Below are 17,486 nucleotides of genomic sequence, written 5' to 3'. Positions count from 1 at the left end.
CGCAAGGTTGAACCCAAATCCTCAAATTAAAAGGGTCAAAGTCACCTCTCACAGCACCTCACTACTGACAGTGTTCATGCTATTCACCATGAATTTTTTACTATATCGAAACATTTTCCTGAAAATGCTTCTATAATATATAACTTATTTATTTGAAAATGAATTCACACTTTATCTATGGTCGTTTTCACAAGATGAGTGTTTTGTTAATATTCAACTTACTATCAACTCAAACCCTGTTGCCATCAGTAGCGGATCCCAGTCGTCCACTGAGTTGAATATTTACTTTGGACATGTTGATATGAAGTTCAACATTGATAGTTTCAGTTGTGAAACTCGGCTCATACAAAGTTGACACTAAGTTGAAGACTAACACTGGACAGCCCAAATAACATTACTCGCTTTCCTCAAGTCGCACCGTTTGTGTTACCGTGCATGTAACTTATCATTTTGATTTTTATTGCCTTGGACTGTGCCACTATCAATGGATTCCCTGTGGTGTTTGCCACCTGCGTTGACACACTTGTGCAATTTGTGACACCAAGTGGAAGATATTGGAGCCCGCAAAAAAAAAATGTCCTCCTTGTAATTACTAGTAGGAAGCTGACGTGAGTGCTTTTTCCCAGTTGGCAGCCTGTATTTGTGGTAAATCTGACTTGACGTGACCGCAGCATAACTCTTTAGCATTGCTCTGTCTGCCTGTTAGTATTGGAAAGTGATTAATTCTTACATTTTTGCGGTGTGTTGTCAGCAGGGATACCTACATCTGTTAAAGCTGACACGTCTAGCATCATGACAGGTTCACATAAATACAAGATAGATGTATAGAAATGGTATACTGACAGAAACACATGGCTTAGATGGGAATTTACACTTACTTGACTAGTGTACGCCCCAGTAGCCTGCAGCATTTTTTTTTTCACACTTTACCCCATCACTCCATCTGAATCTACACCCTTAATCTCTGTGTGGCAATGTCAATCCAAGCGTGAAATAATGAGAATGCCAGTATACCAGGAATGTGACAGCTGGAGGCAGGGCATATTCACACTATCACTGGTGTGTCGTAGAACACCACCTCAAAACTGCTGTCATGCCCTCAAAATAACCTGGCAACCCCTCAGCGACCTGTTCCTCCTCACAGCTTTGACAGCCACTTTGCCAGAGCCATGAAACGCGTCCGATGAAAGGTTAAAAAGAGAGGGCATTGAGATTGACAGATCGTCTCCGCGTAAGGGAGCGAGGAGGAAGTGAGAATGTTCCGGTTTCTCATCTTGAGTGCATTTTGCAGCGGCCACTGGCCTGGAGGGGACGCGACGAGGGCCCCCGATTCCCACAGGTTCACCGATTCAAAGCCACTACCCTGTCGTTCTTCTCTCGCTCGCTCATTCTCAATCTCTGCCTTTGCTGCGTCTACCTCTGGTTCACAGCCCAGAGATGTCATTTCACTTCATTTCACCTTGACACTACCTTCCTCTCCACTTCCAGTACACACGAGCCTGACTTTAGTCAACAGCATGTGATTTTATGGTCGATTACACACTAGTTGTGCTGTTTAGGAAGATTAGAAGCAGCCTTTTTACTCGTATATAGGAATGGATGCATGATGTATTTAACAGATTTTTATATTCATGCTATTTGCACAGGACACCACTTCCACAGCACCTGCATTGCATGTGAAAAGTAAATTCAGTTCAGAGGGAAATGTGTCTCATTTACAAGGAAGCGTCCTATCACCTTGGAACACCTAGTTAGGACTGTTTCCCTATTATTTTGTCCAAAATGTTACATGAAATGAAGCCGCCTGGCTAGGAGGCATCATGTGACAAGCACAGAATACAACGCAGCATGGCGCTGCTGTTTCCATGGTAACCTAATTAAGTCTGACAAGCAACAGGTGAAGCCGAGCAAGAGACTAAAAGGCACTGCAAAATGATATTGGACATAGAGATGCATGCTGTAGATTTATCTCTAAGTATAATCACAGGTATTTCCATGTGTTTCATTTCATGTATTTATTCATTAAAATTTACCATTCATTCACTGTGAAGGAGCCACTTGATGTTCCTCAAATCAAGGAACTAGGATGTGCCTCCTACTGTAATAAGGTCATATTTCTTTAAAAATGCCTCCTAACCAGGAAACGTTTTATAGTGAGAAAGACCCATTAGGGGCAAATATAATCAGCATAATCAACATTATCTACCCATTATGTGGCATTCCATTTGAGAGTGATTAATTTTTTTTTTTTTTCCAAATAATGATAATACTCATAAAACCATAGTTATTTCCAACCCCATGATTTGATTGGCTGGCACTTGGACCATATTTCTGTAACTGTGTCACTCCGCCTTGCTCACCTTCTACACCTGTAACTGAGCTAATACGAAGTGGCAGCCGAGCTAAAGCATCTGATGCACAGTAAGAGCTGTGCGGGCGATTTTTTCTTTTGTTGAATCATTTTCTCAGCAGCTTATCATAAAAAAAAAATCAGTGATGAATTAATAATGAAACAGTGGTGTAATCTCAATAATACACAAGAGGGAGCGCTACGCTTTGCGATATTGGCACGCAGCACACCATTACTTAATTATGGCACTTATCTAAAAGCAATTTACAAAGTGCTATGCAAAAAGGCATAAAATAAGGAATATTAACCACACAAGATTAAAACAGGGGTAAAATCAAAATAAGACTTCACGTTTGAATAAAAGAGGTAATTTAAAGTATGATATTGAATGAGATAGCCTAACAACTGAATGTGCTAAAGCATCACAGAACCATAAAGTGAGTCTTTAAAATGGTCACTAGACTAGATTATCAGATTATTTCCAACTATCAGCACCAACTGTAGCAAAAAAAAAAAAAAAAAAAAAAAATCACCAGTTACTTTACTTACTCCGTTTGATTATATAATTTTTTGCAGTGTAGTTTTCCAGACTGTGGCCAGCTTTAGGCAAGGCTAATGGATGTTTCTTTTTTTTTTCATAAATGGATACAAAAATACAACTCCAAAGCAAGCACAACAACAAAAAAGTCAAGGATATTACATAAGTGCACTCAAGGTAATTTTAAAATAGTACTCAGGTGTGTGGTGGCTGAGACACAAACATGCGGTTAATGTAAAAACTCTTGATTTCATTTTTCCTGACCATTGTCTCACATGACGAATGATGCTGTCTTATTTTCTTGAACCCTCCTTTGTGACAAGGTTTTCTTTTTTCCTCCCAAGCCCTGAAACATCCATAATTACATTTCCCCATCTGTCTCCTCACACAATTCCCCATATATCACCATCACAACAATTCCATTAACTTCCCCTGCGTTAAATAATAATAATAAAAAAAAAAGTGGTGCTGCATTCATAAACAGATAGAGAGATGGTGCCTTTCAGTTGCCTGGATAAAAATGATGAGGTTAATCCCACAAAGCTATTTGTTTGGAAATGTTTAGAGAGAGATATTATCATGGAAAGGAATCCGAGAGCCGCATTTCAACCTCTCCTCCTTTCTTCTTCTTCGTTTTTGTGTCTTTGCCTTCAGCACGAGGAAAGATGGCCAAGTGTAAAGCAACAACCATATGAGAAGTAATTACCACCAGCTTAAAGCAATGGGAGCTGATTGAATAATAGTCATTAATGACCAAATTGTTTCAGAAACTAATGTGAATCGCTTGACAGAATTGGGGTCTGCAAGCATGCAGACAAACACACACTCTCTCTTAATAGCAACACACTCATGATGCTGCACACATGCAAATGAATGCACACACATGCAAACACATCCTATTGTTGTTACTCTTGGGAAGGCACATCCATTTCCATTCATTACCTATCCCTCATCTTACTATTTAAAGCTGAGCCAGGCCAGATTTTATGTAAAAATACACTCATCTTATCAGCCTAAATCACAAAATGGGGCTGTAATAGAGAAGAATATCCAGCCTCCACTGATTGGGGCCATATGGTGGCTTCCTATTTACCCAAATGAGATTCTGGTGTCGGGCATTGATGCTTCCCTGTCTACAGGAGGTGACAAATTGAAACTTTAGAGTGAAACGCAAACTGTCTTGTAAACAGCGGTGAGTGAGCGCTCGGAAAGCTCTCTTGTGTATAAGGCATCCTCGTCCATCTGGGCTGATAAACGTACATGTTGAGCTAAACATCAGACAGCTACCTCGATCTTGCTGCCATTTTGGAGCTGCAGAGTTTCTCAGCACTGCTTTAATTCTCATCTCGTACTAAATATCCTTCATTCACCGTGTCCACTGGGACTATTGGAATCTGATTAGCTGGAATCTGATTGTTAAAACTTCATATCAGGACACCTCGAAGTTACTGTGCAGTTTCAGAGGTAAGCCCAGGGAGCAGAGGAGCTGGCTCTGTCAAGTCTACATCATGTATTATTTCTTACTTAATTATCCCGTTATCCAATAAGAATGTGTATACACTGCTTCGTATTCCTTACATACCTTGAAGTGGTGCAGTGATGAGGTCCACAGGAATAATTGGGGCTAAAGTGCCTTACTCAAGGGTACTTCAGCAGTTGTTATTGCGGACATTAAAAATCAGTCATCACTGCACTCGCACTCAACAAAAACAGTCATCAGTAGAGGATTGCTGTATTCCCGCTGGACCAAAAATGTTTTCAGCCTTCTGGCCTTCATCAGCGCCATCACAGTCACTGATGAAGGCCAGCGTTTTGTCTGCAGTGGGAATAAAGGGAGCACATTATGCATTCAGTTTCCAGACGCAGACTTGCCGCGCCAGCCCAGGGATTTGAACTGACAACCGCCCTGTCCCAGAGGTTGAAAAGTATCCCAGCACGACTTTACTTGACTGACAAGGGGCACGGCATTGACAGGTAACACTGGGTACAAAGAAACTCAAGCAACACCTGCAATACTGAGAACAAAGATTTCAGACTCTAGGGTGTTTTATGTGTTTATATGTGCTTTCACATTAATTGTCTCACAGCCATCCAGTCTGAAGCATCTTTAATCTTCTGATTACTGCTGCCCTAGAATCCTAAAATAAACCCTAATAACTGTAACCCTGGAGATGAACCATTTCCTAAATAAAACACTGGGAAACAACTTTTATAGGTGTTCATAAGACTGTAAAAACACAGGTTAAAAATGTACAATACACCCAAAGAGACACACTGAGGCGCACAAAGACGGGGTTGGAGACAGATAGTTGGCTTAATATACTGTGGTTTGGACGAGGAGGGGTGGGGCACAAATTGGAGACGGATGTACAGTCTGAGCCAAAATCAATAATAAAGACTTTCATTTCCAAACAAGATGAGGCGCCTGGAGTTGATGTATAGATGTGGGGTTGATGTACGGATCTGGCTGCTGCACGTCCATCAGAGAGACGGGAAACCTAAACTGCCACCAGCAGATATGACAAATGGCTGACAAAGCCTATCTTGCATTAATTTTATATTGGTAATCAGATCAGAGTCAAGGGAGACGGCAGAGTAAACAAAAGCGCTTCAGGAGACTAATTCAACTTGCTCTGTAATGCCGAGTGTCTGTGACTGTCATTCAGGCCAACAACCACGGGGTTTATTTAGCTTTGCTAGATTATAATGGCATTCTTATGACGGGCTATGCACACAGAGGCTCTTCACACTTATTTGTCATAAGCGTCAGCTGCAGTGACTAACGAGGCATTTACACGGCGAGAAAACAGAGCAACAATTCACTGGAAGTCCATTTATTTCCAACAGAGCCGAGCAATCAGGGAAACTCAGCCAGTGTGTGGACAGTCCACAAGCGTCTTGGCCAAGAAACGCTGGCCACAGCTGAGTCCGTTGTCAACAACCAAGTAGATGTCTGTGCTTCTTTGTTTCTCTACCAATGCGATGTTGTTTCATGAGCAACAATTCTGCCTGGCAGGTGCAGAAGTTGCTTACAGCCATTCAAAGCATCACAGTTTGATGCCACTTTTACATGCATAAACATCTCTAATACAATGGGAGAGCAGTTACTTCCACTGTCACGGGTCAATTTTGAAGTATCTTTTTATTAATTTTCTGCTTATTTTGAATTAATTCCAACAAATTAGTGTCTGCTTGCCAGCTATTTACTCATCAGAAGGATGAAATACAAAACTAAAGCAACAAAACATGCATGATTTTTTTTTTTAAGAATGTGCCACTTCATACCTGTATGAGACATTATATAGAGGCGTTCAGAGCCTCCAGCACCATCAGTCAGATCAGCCGGTGTTGAAATCGTCCAGAAATGCAGTAACTAGGCTAGCTTCACTTTCAACTTAGGTCCATGGGACTTGTGAAGTTAGGCTATTTACTGCATTTCTGGAGAATTTCAACACCATCAAAAGCCATTTGAAGAACACCAAAAATGAGCATCTGAGCATATACCAAAACTACACTTACAACACAACTCATTAGCCCTACCCTACATGTAAGCCCATTACTCATAGTTAGATGAAGGGAACTTGTTCACATATTTTCTGTAAGATGCACAATGTGTTCTCTAAGATGTTTTGTTTTGTTGCTAGATGAGGTGTAGTTTGTAGCATGTAGAAAGACAGAGAGAGAGAGAGAAAGCAGAGTTAGGGGAAATTTCCTGACTCGCAGCCTCCCACCTGGAAGATTTCCAGTCTTTCCTCCTCCTCTCTCATCCCCCCATGAGTCTCTGATTCTAGCTCCACACTGTTTCCGCAGGTTACTATAAACCGCAACTATGTTTAAACACCAACTCACTTGACCACAGAGCGTAGACAGTGGAGGACTGGGAGCACTGGGTGAGCGGAGCTGCACTGGCATGCTCACTCACCCCCACACAACTGCAGCAGACACTTTAAAAAAAAGTTGTTGATCCCCTGTTATCCATACAGTTAGATAGCTCTGATTTAATTTTTTGAATATGAAATAATTTCCAAGGTCTGGACCTCAGTGTCCTCATAACTGGCTACGACCATGTTCCCTCAGTTTTATGTTCCCTCAGCTCCATGTTCCCTTAGTTTGATGTTCCCTCAGTTTGATGTTCCCTCAGTTTTATGTTCCCTCAGCTCCATGTTCCCTCAGTTCCATGTTCCCTTAGTTTGATGTTCCCTCAGTTTTATGTTCCCTCAGCTCCGTGTTCCCTTAGTTTGATGTTCCCTCAGTTTTATGTTCCCTCAGCTCCATGTTCCCTTAGTTTGATGTTCCCTCAGTTTTATGTTCCCCCAGCTCCATGTTCCCTTAGTTTGATGTTCCCTCAGTTCCATGTTCCCTTAGTTTGATGTTCCCTCGGTTTTATGTTCCCTCAGCTCCATGTTCCCTTAGTTTGATGTTCCCTCAGCTCCATGTTCCCTCAGTTTTATGTTCCCTCAGCTCCAAGTTCCCTCAGTATTCTGTTCCTTCTGCCTTCTGTTCCCTAAGCTCATTCTAAATGGTCTAAACAAACCCAAACCCTGCACCCCGACCCAAACACAGGATTGAGGGTATACATAGGGCCTAATTTAGATGGAATGCCATTTCTTAGGGCCTGAGAGAACATTGGGCTTCAGATTAAGAGTGTTTCAAGTTTGGACAGAATCCTGTGCTTCCAACAAATCTTCAATAGTCGCATAACAGCAGATGCAGTCATTACTGGCACTCTGTGATGTAAAGTGACTCATCGTGCTGAATCATGACCATCATACGACAGATCACACACTGCGCTCTGTGAGTGTTTGGACAGCAACACACTGTTTGCTGTTATGCTTTCATACTTGCTTATTTCCCTGAATATGAAATGACACTGTGACAATGAGGTCAGCATGTAGACTGTCAGTTTGACGGTATCCTTACTGTTGGTGGAAGACTAATTAAAGAACTAAAGCCTGTTTTTTGTGGCGAACTCATTTCAGGCTTCTAAATGTAGTTGGAAAAATTAATAAAGTCATTTGCTGCATGCAGTGGCAAATTAATATACAATATAATGACCTCCCTGCAACCCCTAAACTACACATGGCGCCATTAACAGCTTATTTTCAGACACTTGCCATTTTGTACATTTAATGATAATTAGGTAGTGGGAATGCAATCTGTGAGCAAACATGCATTCCCACATTATCAAACGGAACAACCTGCATTAGGATTTTATAATTTAATTTTCTCATGTCTAGTTATTGTCGGTATGTTTATACTTTTTTGTTCTACTGTTGATCTATTTTCATTCTCCTGTTCTTCTTTGCATTGATCTTAGCATGCCATGGTTTCAAATCAAGGTGCAGTGTTCATTTATTTATCCATGTAAACAGTCTTGATGAGTGTACGGTGTCTGCATATTTAGTGCAGATGTATTTATATCCTCATCAGAATGTCAACATTTAAATAGCACTGAGCTCAGTAACAGCAACTGCAGTGTAGTTTTTATGTGTTTCATAAGCAGTTTAATATTCAGTGACATTTTTCAGTTTACTGAGGTAACAATATACTGAAGACCCACTTTGTATTTTATTAGTATTTCGACCATTTCATTGCACCAGGGCTGTAGTCAACCAAAGAAAATCTTGGTTGACTGAAATTTGACCTACTCTTGAACCACTCGATTTGTCGATGAAAAAAAAACAAGATGTCTGCGTGCTATAACGTGCACCGTGGCCAATTTATGCTTCATTCAAGATAACTTGCAATCGGAAAAAACAAGCTACAATTTTTTGAAAATTCATTGAACAACGTCAAACTCGGAAATTACAGATCAGAAATTGAGGTGTCATTTCAGAGCTCGGATTGATCTGACTTGACATCAGTGACACCATCAAACATCACGGCCTTCATTGTTAATGTTAAGAATGTATTTGTCGATGTTTTAATGTATAATTTGATGTGTACTTATGCAGTCTGTGCAATACGTATATATATTTCAGTCCGATTATAACAGCTATTTTACCGTCTCTCTTTTTACGAGGTTTTTTACAAGCTGGGACTAATGCAGATTTTTAACATTACCGACCTGCAGCATGAATGCAGTGATGCTGGAAGTTGGAAATCTCTGTGTTGGAGTTTGTTTAAGTACAGCAGCAGTGACAGGCAGACCATGCAGTTTCACATGGGAAGGCACACCACTGTGTTTACTAATGAAAAGGATGAGGAAGGATAAAACCCCTCAGGTTCATGCCCAGACTAACAACCCATAGAATTTATGTATCATTTATATATGCCTGTCTTGAATCTGATGTTTTGATGTCAAATGAACTGAAATGCTCTCATATTTTGGATGATCATGGGGTGAAAGAGTTATTTTCTTTCAGTTATTTTCTTTTGAGGCCTGACATCATTCTTCACCACATTGTAGCGAGGTGGGGCGCCCTCCCCTTTGAAACTGCACAGTCTGCCTTTAATCCAGAGTAAGTAATAGACTGCTCATCTGGTAGTCTAAATGAATTATAAATGAACATAAAAAGAAAGTTGTAGCGTATTGAATCATTTTTAACCTAATTAGTTTATGCTGACATGATGGTCAATGGCTTCGGTGACGCTCCCCTCGCTCAGGTCGTAAGTCATTGTCACTGTCTGCAGAGCAACTTTAGAAACTTTTAAAGCCCAATTTAATGCATGTATGTATGTATAATTTTTCAAAGTATAATACATAAGAATGAAAACTAGGAGAAGAACAGAAATATTATTAACCAAAGAGCTGGTTAGTTATCTTTCCTCAGCAACCAGTGTCATCAGTGTTCATCAGTGTCCAACAATATTTTTCTCTTCTTCTTCTTTCAAATTGATAACTCTTGAATAACAGTTAACAAATAAAATTGGGCTGGTGTTATTTTATGTATTATTTAATAGGTGATCAGGATCCTCTGTGTTTCAGTGTTACTAAATGATGGACTTGATGATTTAATTTTCAAAGGGGATACATTGCTTTATAGGAAATGGACTTGTCAAATGTGAATTTTTCGGTTGGTTTTCCCCTTTAAGAGAAGCTCATCTTTCTTTGACGCAAGGAGTGTGATAAAAATCCAAAGGTAGAAATTACAACGACCGTGCGGTGAGGTGGGGGTGGAGATGGGGGGGGGGGGGGGGGGGGGGGGTGATGGAAAAGTGATTAAACTGTGACTATTAAGTAGTTTCTTTTTATTATCCACTGCACTCAGAGTGAAATGGGGGCCCCTCTCAGCCCTGTGCAGTGTGAAGGAGATGTTCCACTGTTTGAGCTAAATTGAATGATCGTCCCATTTGCTAGCTGTTTGCATTTGGTAATCCGCTCTTGACGAAAACACGCTGAGCAGAACAAAAGCATGAGGACTAAAAGCATATGAGGGTTCTGTGTGTGTCTGTGTGTGTGCGCAACCCTCTCCCAGCCCTCTCCCACCCCCCAGATACTTGATATGCTCATATATAGACAGTGTATCACTTCCCTGATGCTCCCTATCACGTTAAGCCTCTCATCCCCATTCAAACCCAACACCCTCTTGCTCCCTTCCCATTTCAATCTGCACTCACTGTAATAGAGTTCACTATCACCCTCTCCCAATGGGGGAATTCATTGGACTTTGCCTCCCATCCAATCTCTTTAGCTGTATGTTTTCATACTGTCCCCGGGTGTGAGTCATGGGTCAACAATGAAGCTGTGAGCGCACGCCCCCCCCACCCCCACTCCCCTCACCGTTCGCTCCATCTCTGTCGGCGCACCGAGACCCCGGTGCCTCACAGAGCGTGGGCTGCCCCGTGTAGAATCGCCGGAGCGCTGCGGTGTCAACAACCTCTCCATGCTTTGTGCAGGGGTGAATGACTTGGGGCGCCCCGGCTGAGATGTCTATTACCTCCCACTGCACTGTGGAGCTCTGCCCGTGCGTTTCCTCCAGCGATAACGATGACGTCGCTGCAAACAAAAAAACAGAAAACACCTCAAATGCGTATATCTTCACACAGAGATAAAAAAATGAGTCTTAGGTTTATTAGGCTTGTTAGGTTTCTTTTTTAATTGGTGACATATTTAGCACTACCCGCTCAGTGCTGTGATCTTTCTGCGCTGCACTCTGTGGAGGTCACCTGTCAATCAAACGGTGTGTCTAGCACCGTGGCATCTTCCTCCTGCAGCAAACACAGCAAAGCATGTGGCAGTGGACCCAATAACAGTTGCAAGCTAATATTAGCGGCACCGTGTGTGACATTAGTTTGTTAAGATTTGACACTGTCACTTATTCCCAACTGTGAACATTTTGGTAAGACTTGAAGGTCTGCATTGAGAAACAAAGTAGAAAATTAGTTCAAGTTTGCTATTTTGACAGTAAAATCCAGTTTCACATGAGCTGCACAAACACCAGTCTTCAACCATTTTTTTTTTCAGTATCTATTCACTTTGAGCTTTTGGAAACAGAAACAGAAAATATCTCCACTAATACAGCGAGTTCCTGCCATTTTTCCATTATCACCACTAAAAACGCATCTTAAAACCACGTGCATTGAACCCTCCGGCTTGCCGTACTCGTCTGCTTTATCTGTTGTGCGGCTTTCCAGTCTGTCGATAGCTATGATGTATTTGTGTCAGGAAGCAGGCAAAGAGGCCGCTATCTTCTTATTGTATGTTTGTGTCTTCTACTATCACCAGTCACAGTAATGAGACACATCAAGCTGCAGATGTGTGCACCACAGTTTTATCCCAGCAGTTTCAAGCAGAGCTGAAAATGGCTCTGAAGCTGACAAATAACTAAAACAGGCCCATATTCTTACCCCTAACCTTATCCTGAGCGAACCCACACCTAAACTTTAATGTTAATCTTTAATGTTCACTTTGTACAGAAATAAGTTTCTCTTTGAAGTTGCTGGCCAGGCTCACATTAACCAGCCTGCAGCTCTGTGATGGTCATGCCAACTATCCACTTTTTTTCTATTTATTCCAAGAAAACCACCGTTACTTCTGCTGGAAATGTAAAACATCACTTCCTGTACGACAAAGGATTTTTTTTCCCAACAAAGATCTCTCTGACATCAGGTCGGTAGAGGAGCAAATGTAAAAAGTTTGAAAATAGTCTTTAAAAACTGTACATGCGTTTTAAAAAGGTGTTGCATGCCAGTTTTAGGGTAAGTTTCAAAGGAGTATTACTTGACTGAAATTTGTGCGTCATTTCTCAAGGACAGTCAGAACCATTTCTGATCCCCTGTGATTGGTGCAACCCACCAATCACAGATTGTCAGCTTGTACCAATCCTCGCTTTCTAATCATGCAAAAGTGATTGGAGGCTTTCCAAAGGGCGTGTCGGCACAAACGCAACAAACCAGGCTGATTGAAGAGATTTATTGTTGTTTCAGGTGCACAGCTGAACTAAACCAAAGGCCATGCCATGGTGTGGGAATTAAAACCCATACGCCGAAGGCCCTTTTGCCAGTGTAAGGGAAATGAGTTGGTCTGTTAAATGTGTAAAACCGACAAATCCATCAGTTTAAATCTGTTCCCTCTCTGACACTGTCCTCATTAAGCACTTTGATCAAAAATCTCTTATCATTATAAGGACATCTGAGTCTCTTCCTTACTCTTCCCTTTGAAGAGTCGATCAGGCTTAGTTTTGCTGGCAGCCTGTTCTTGTCCAACAAAAGCTCTCCATGAAGGATTCCCACAGGTCACGGAATCTCTGGAAAGTCATGGAATTTCTGGAAAGTCATGGAATTTCTGCAAAGTCTATTCCAGATGAGGAGAATCAGGGAATTTTCATTAAATTCTTGGATTCAGTCATGGCATAGGACAGCCACAATCAATCAATCATTAATGTAGTATTCATCAGGCAAAATATTCATTTTCCATTGTGCTGATGTTATTTTCAATTTCCCCCTGCAGAATAAAACAGAATAATAACCTTAAAAATACGACCTCTCAATTTGAGATGTGAAAATTTTGCTTAAAGAGAAAAAACTCATACATTGATATAGGTCATGGATATTTAGCGTTATGAAAAGTCATGGAAAAGTCAATGGATTTTGTATTCGACATGAAGTGGGAACCCTGTCCATACTGTGGAAGTGTATGTTTTAAAATCTTAACCATGTGTGTGTATACAGCAAATTTATTTAACAAGCCAAAAAGAAGAGGTGCACCACATTTAGGTTCTAGTTTTTGAAGCATAAGTCACATAAATATCTTAAAAGAATTAATGCCTGGCCTGAAATTTTCTCATTTCTTGTAGTTATGTGCAGTGGAGTTCATCAGTTCAAACAAATGATAAGGCACCGAGTTTCACAGAGAATAATGAAAAAAAAAAATCAGTTTCATTCTAAATTAAGATAAAAAACCTTTCATGAAAGTTGAACTCATTTTGGGAAGGCGGAAAAAAACATGAAACTCATTAGCTATTTAAGAACTTTGCCTTCCATATGCCAACATTTTTAAAGATTGAATCATGTATTTTGTGGTGGTTAAGGAATTAATTTCAAGCAACTTTTTTTTTTCTAGAGAGTGGCGCATTGTGTGTTTGGAATAAAATCCTTCAAATATCCGCCTCAATGTTTCCTCCCTTCAGTGCTCGTGGAGAATAAGCCTCATTGTTCTCTGTCTCAGGAAGCCTTTTGCACGTAGAAAGCACAGTGCAGTCTCTTGGCAACCAGCACATTATTCTATTCTATTAGAGGCTTCAGGATTAATAATTATGGTGTTTAATCTGAGGCATGGCTAGTGTCCAGCCCGGTTCCCACTGCGCCATTGTGCTGCAATACATTTACTTCTCCTATTCGCTGGGCCCCTGGGTGCTGCGGAGCGGGAGAAGGAGCGGCCGGGTCTCCGACGTCGCGTCCTTTTATATAATGTCAACAACTGGAAAAGCTATGAGGAGAGACGAGGTTGCTGCTGAGACTCCAAATAAAACAATTTACGCACAACTGGAGACCTGTGCTCGAAATCCTCCTGAGCTGGGAGCTAATTAAAAATGTGACCTCGCACAAAGGGGGATCATAAACAATTTTTATCCCCTTCGCTCGGCTCCGTCGCCGTTTCTCTCTGTCTATCAGCCTGTCTCTCTCTCCCTCCCTCTCTCTCTCCCTAACACAAGTGTCTGCAAGTGTCTCAGGGGATACGGACTCAGAAAAATGAATTACTGATTTCATTCAGTCAACTTGGCTAAGTAGCTTACAGTAGCACGAGCTAAACACTCTTTAGACCGTGGCTCAAGGGTTTCACACTCTCCTTCTGTTAATGCTCGGCACAAGGCTGCATCTCCTTCACCGCCGATTTGTGCATCACAATTTAACATGTCACACCCTCCGAATTTAGGGTGCCACCCTCTCACCAAATGTATGATCTCTCTTGTGTGCATCTTGCACGGCCGCTTTCAAATCTACTGGCATTTGCGCATGCGTTTCCATCACCTCTAAGTGCTAAATGCCTCTGATCAAACTAGTTGAAAATCATATTGTGGCACATTTGCATTCCTAAGGGTTGGGTCTCTAAAGTTATTTTTCACTGTAGTTCCCTCGCTCAGAAAATGAATTAATCACCATGCCAGCCAAATGAAAGTGGGTCATTTGGTACGGTGTCAACCAATAGCTTTAGGAGAAGCATCGGAATTTGTCTCCCCACATTACGCAGACAGGGAGGGATCACACTTTGAAAAGGAAACTGACTTCTGATGAATAATTGGATCAGACAAGTAGATGACGCTGTATTCTGGTGTCTGCAACCCTGATTTGACACGTCTAACGGAGCCCGGTGTTCACACGCACATGTGTTGTGCAAGATCAGCGTTTGCTGACGCCATAACGCCTTGTTGAATGGGAATCCTGAAGATCTGTGAAATCAACAAATAAAAGAATAATAATACACGGATGGAAGCCAAGGATTAGGTAACCCACCACAGGTATCAAGCCGATTTATGTAATAGTGTTAAGTGAGAACACTGCGAAAGGAACCCAGCAAAAAAATATCCAAACAAGTCATTTAGTCTCATATTCAGTGTTCAAATCTGGTCTTTCTTCAAACAAATGAAAAACATCTGCAATCAGGGTGAGATAATCAAAATCTGCCTTGTCTCAACATGGGAAAAGCCCTCTAAAAGTGAAACTGCATTGGAAACAAGTGGGATTATTTCATTCCACTGGAAGATTTTTTTTTTACACTAAATTACTTGTCAAGTAGATTTTTTTTCTATTGCTACAGTGTTATTCACTGTTTTTTGATCTAAGACACCAGTCGTCTTATTCAGAGTGGCGCTGAAAAGCAGGAAGCGGTTCAGTGTCTTGCTCAAGGACATTTCGAGACGATAAATGACTTTTGATGGATGCACATTGATTGTTGGCTGAGATAGAACTTGTGACCTTTCCAATAATGAAAGGTCTCTCTTACCCCAGTAGGCCATCCTTCCCTCTCCATTTCTATTTCATAGACAGACACCAAGGTCATGTGTGTCTGTTACATTTACAGTAGATGCACATGCCAAATGGAGGTTATCATTTAGAAACTGATTCTGGCAATGATCTGTGCTCAAACTTTGACAGGAGGGATGCCAAAAGTTAAAGATGCAGTTATTATGTAATATTTACTGCCCCATAGCACAAGATGACCATAATGTACACACACTGAAATTTGCGGACATTTTCTCCCATGGAGCGTCCTGGTGGCTCACATACTCACTCGCTCCCTGGCCCATAATCCTCAAGGGCTGGGTTTTTCACTCACTCGCCCATCTTTCCTGTCACTCCCCACTCTCAACTACCAAATAAAGCACATTTACAACTGCTGAGTGATGGAGGCTTTTGCAGCTCAGGATATTTCAGCGACAAAGGCTAAACACCACTCTTACTGTCAGGCAGCTGGATTCCTTCACTGCAAAAATCTCCACCTTAACAAGTCGATCAGTCTCATAATCAGCGTTAAAATCAAGGTTTTCTTCACACAAGTGAATAAATCTGCCGGTGGGATGAGATAATCCCACTTGTTCCCAGTCCCTAATAAACTTGTTTCCAGATTTTTCTTAAGTCAAGTGTCATTTTCTTGATCCTCGCGGGCTGATCGGCCTGATTCTGCTTTTTTAATTCAGCCGAAACAAGTGAAACTGAATTGGAAATAAATGGGATTATCTCATGGCTCGTTATGTTGGATTTTTCTTTACAGCACGGTGAAATATCATAGATTCTGTCAGATCTCTTTTCTAATTGGCTATCTTATTTGTCCTTATTGTGAAAATGTGACTTTATTGTTTTGTTGCACTTCCTTTGTAGTTAATGATTAAAATATAAAGTGTAGATTATTGCTGGTCTTTCTACATACAGTGAAACACCAGGGGTTTTGAATTGGCTGTAGGAGGGTATTCCAGCTGAAACCCCCTCCACCTGTCCCTGCATGGCGGTAATGAGAAGCCTAGTGAGTAAAAAGGCAGGCAACAGAGGCGAGAGGCAGCGGAGCAATCTTCCGCCGAGCCAAAGATCTCAGCTGCACCCCGAGAGGCTTCGCTCTTCTGACGCTTATTAATCCCGAGAATGAAACGAGGTTAACAGCGCTGAGTGGTTCAGAAACAGCCATCAGCAGGCTGGTTGTGATTTTGATCTGCGGATAGAAGACACCCTTGAGTTCTTGAAACACTGAGAGGCAAAAACAAATGAAGAGTTTGGCTTCACAAAATGAGATATCCACCTTTTGGGGGGGGGGAAAAACGAACATACTCTTATACGATGACTGACAGCGGCAGATTAAAACAAATTTATGGTGCTTTTTAAAGGATAGTGGGAAACCAGACTTCTGCTGAGAAAACACTTTTACAGCCTGGATCTTCTGATTTTAAGAGATATTAAATGACAAATTGGGCTTTTTTCCCTCCTGAAAGTCGATGTGTTGATGTACAGCATTTTGAAAAGGTGCAAACCTACAGTGCTGTGTTTTTCGTACAGTAATTATTTGCATTATATCTATTTATTGACTCATTTGTGTTTGTTTGATTTGGAGCGCAATAGCAGAATAAGCCTTAATTTCTAGATCTTCAGCATTGCAGGTGATAATTGCAAAGGAAGCCAAAGATCATGTCTGTCGCTCCAAATTGATCACACAAGACAAAAAAAGAAAGATAAATGAAATCAGCATGAGGAAAAACAAGTGTGAGAGAGAAATTAAATCAGAGCTGACGAAAGAAAGGTGGAAGTCAGAAGAACCTGGAACCCACCTGCTGTTGCTAAAGTTTAACACTTAACTCCAACACTGAACTTTAGTTTATAATTGCATATATTTGACACATGAAAGGAGGTGTTTTCATGGCATTCCAGTGAAATACTGTGTTAATTTATCAAGCAAGAAGTTCAAAATGCAAATTGGCATGGCAATTATCTATTCTGATTGAAAATAACACCTTAGGAGTACTATTTTGAAAATGGGCTTCCTGTTTTATGCAGTGGCACCCCCTCACATTACCCCCTCCATGTGCTCCTCATCCTCCTCTTTGTAATTGTGCTGTTACAGGCTTTTAATCCAATCTACTTGTCATGGTCTAAGTCAGATCCCTGTGTATAAAATTCATCTCCAAAGTGTCAAAGTATGTTTCATGCTTTATTTTTATGTTTTTAATGTGT

General features: G+C 41.1%; 1 protein-coding gene across 3 annotated transcripts in view; it reads left to right on the top strand.

Annotated features, from left to right (window-relative positions):
- Nucleotides 1-17,486, top strand: part of LOC115372394 (uncharacterized) — an 87,316-nt gene that overhangs the window by 54,295 nt on the left and 15,535 nt on the right. Inside the window, exon 1 of one of the 3 annotated variants that reach the window (XM_030070279.1) lies at nucleotides 4,749-4,862. The exons of the other annotated variants lie outside the window; for them this stretch is intronic. The gene's annotated coding sequence lies outside the window, so the exon portion shown is untranslated. Of the gene's footprint in view, nucleotides 1-4,748; nucleotides 4,863-17,486 lie in introns of those variants that run through there. 3 annotated transcript variants of the gene reach the window in all.

Source organism: Myripristis murdjan, chromosome 2 (assembly GCF_902150065.1).
Source record: "Myripristis murdjan chromosome 2, fMyrMur1.1, whole genome shotgun sequence".
Taxonomy (NCBI): Eukaryota; Metazoa; Chordata; class Actinopteri; order Holocentriformes; family Holocentridae; genus Myripristis; species Myripristis murdjan.
Note: the sequence above shows the minus strand (reverse complement) of the source record. Positions and strands in the feature narration are given on the sequence as shown.